The sequence below is a fragment of the Apaloderma vittatum genome, unplaced genomic scaffold, assembly GCF_000703405.1.
Source record: "Apaloderma vittatum isolate BGI_N311 unplaced genomic scaffold, ASM70340v1 scaffold31641, whole genome shotgun sequence".
In the NCBI taxonomy this organism is placed as follows: domain Eukaryota; kingdom Metazoa; phylum Chordata; class Aves; order Trogoniformes; family Trogonidae; genus Apaloderma; species Apaloderma vittatum.
The window spans coordinates 303-2,959 of NW_009700197.1; positions in this window are offsets into that span (position 1 = coordinate 303).

Below are 2,657 nucleotides of genomic sequence, written 5' to 3' on the forward strand. Positions count from 1 at the left end.
GTGTGTCCGAGCTGCCCCTGAGCTGCTGACTCTGGGGCTGTTGGCTTTGCAGAACCCAGCGCTGTGGATCGGGAGGCAATTCTTGAATGCATCTGTCGTAACATAATTGTTTTTCATATATTCCACACACACTGGCTCCCGCTGCTGTCCCTGCGAGGCTATCCGTCACATCACTAGCTTGTTGCCTAGGTTTGCTTCTTTTTTTCCTGGTAGTTATTTGGTTGGTCACAGCAGTGAGTGATGTTCCTGAGCAGTCAAGCACGAGGCGAACAGGGAAAGGTGGTCATTACCCTAAATACCTCAGAGTATAAAACCTGTGACCCTTTTGGAGTTATCCTTCCATAAATAAGATTAAATAATTCATGTTCTTTCTTGGTGTTTTTATAAAAAATTCAAGCACATATGTGGTGTCATCCTCTGTTACAGGAGTTACTGACTGAATTATGTTTTCAGCTCTTCCTTCTCATTTTAGATCAGTCCGTTCTGTCTCCTTACAGTTTTTGCTCCTCCTCTGAACTCCCACAGTTTGTCAATATCTTTTATTGTAGCCAGTGAGACACATGAAGAAACACCCACATCCCTTCCTTTTAATCTTTCTCTGAGGAGAACTGACTCACTGAGTTCAGTGTGTGTGTGAAAATATCCCTAGTAGGGAGGATATTTTAGGTTGTGTAGCTTGGAAAGCTTCCTGAGCCTGTGGTTTTTGTGTGGTTCTTTTTCAACTGGGAAGTTGAGAGAAAAGTTCTCTCTCCTTGGCCAAGCACAGGAGAACGTACACTAAAGGATAGTCTTGCAAAGGCCTTACTCGCTGTAGGAAACGTCCCAGTGAGCCTGGCTGCAGAGGTAGGACATGTTTTTCAAGGCTTGAGAGTTGCTCTGTTGTTTAACAGGATGCATTTATGCCAGGTCACTGCTACAGTGATTTGTGCTGGTGTGATTCCGTCGCTCCTCCCACTGTGTGGAGCGCGGAGCGTTTAGTGTACGTGAATTACCGGAGGAGCGCAGGGGCTGGGGCAGCTGAGTGCTTTCACCAGGTCTCCTGAGGTGTTTTTTTCTCTCGTAAGCACAAAGCTGTGCGGCGCCTCATGCTAACCTTACGGGGATGCACCTGCTGTGCCCCTCCTGAAAGGGAAAGGCCAGGAGCGCTCAGCAGCACAGCCAACATCCCAGTCATGGGAGGATGAAAAATTTCTTATTTGCAGTGATTTTTTTGCTCTGTACCGGTGGTACGCAGCCTTTCATGCTGCCCTGACTCTTGTCATCAGGTGGAGTCGTAGACCCATAAAGTAACATCATCCTCGTGTCCTAATGCTGCAGCAAGATCTGCCGGTGATGATCCAGCATCTTCCTGTCTCCTGCCTCGTTCCAGGCAGCTGGGGTGAGAGAAGGTGATCCCTTCTGTTCTCGCCTTGCCGGCAGGCTCCTCTGCTGCGCTTAGCCGAAAGAGAAGAGGAGGTTAGAAAATAATGTCAAGTCTACAAACGCAGCTGGATCATTTGACTTTAGCTCTGCCTTTTCTGCTGCATCCAGAAGGAAGCGTATTGCATCACACACATACCAGGCTTAGGCAGTGTCCAGCTATGGAATAGATATGGATAAAATATTGTGATTGTCTTCATTTCTCTTTTCCTTGTGTTGTTTTGGGTCAGCATTCTCCTCCTCCTGGGGCTACAAACAGAATCCCTCTCGGCATGCTTGGGCTGAGGTTTCACAATTCACGTGCTAAGCCTGACCTAGGGAAACCCTTTGCTGGGATGACGTTTGGCTCGTTTCAGTAGAGAGGTAAACCCAGGATAATATGAGCATTCATTACCAGTCAATTAATGATCTGCGCTGCTCTGCAGAGAAAACAAGCACCTTTGTTTCATATCTGCTGATGCATCTGAATGTTGACTCGTTAGCGTTTCGGGGTCTGGCAGAGCAGCTGAGGGCTGAGTGGCTCTGACACTTCAGGTCGGGTGTGAAGCAGCTTTGTGTGTCGGGGCTCCGGAAGCCCGGGCAGGGGTGGTGGCAGGGCTGGGGTAGTGCTGTGCTGAAACTGGAGATCGTGTCCGCACACAGCGTTGTGTTGTCTCACGCAAACACATCAATCTCCAGAGCCCGGGCAGCACGTCTGATCAAGCTCATTAAGTTTTATGAACTAGAGTTTCACGTGGAGATTTTGTGGATGTTAGAATTAGGGAGTTTCTCCGTGTGGAACATAACGTCCCTTCAGCAATCTGTCTCTCCTTCTGAGACTTTACTGTCTTTGTGGGAGAGCTCTTGATGCAAAAACTTAGGTGAGGCTGAACCCAGTCTGAGAGGGTGGAGTAATCCAGTGTCATTCCAAGAAATCTTTGGAAATGTTCAGAACAGCTTAAAAATTAACAGTTGGAACGTGGAAATGTTGGTTACATTTTGCTGTTTGTACCACATCTTAATTTTGGGATGCGCACCCAACAAAGAGTTCATTTAGTCAAATGTCTTTACTTACTTGTGCTGTTCCTGCACTTTTAAAATAAATCCCATTAACTCCAGCCAAGGAGTGTATTTCCTTCATCTCGGCCTGCAGAGCAGGCTTTGGAGCACCAAACCACACACGATACCATTTGACTTGCACGAAAAGACTTTCGGTTGTTGTAAGTCCACAGTTTCGTGATGCTTCCAGGGGGTTCAGC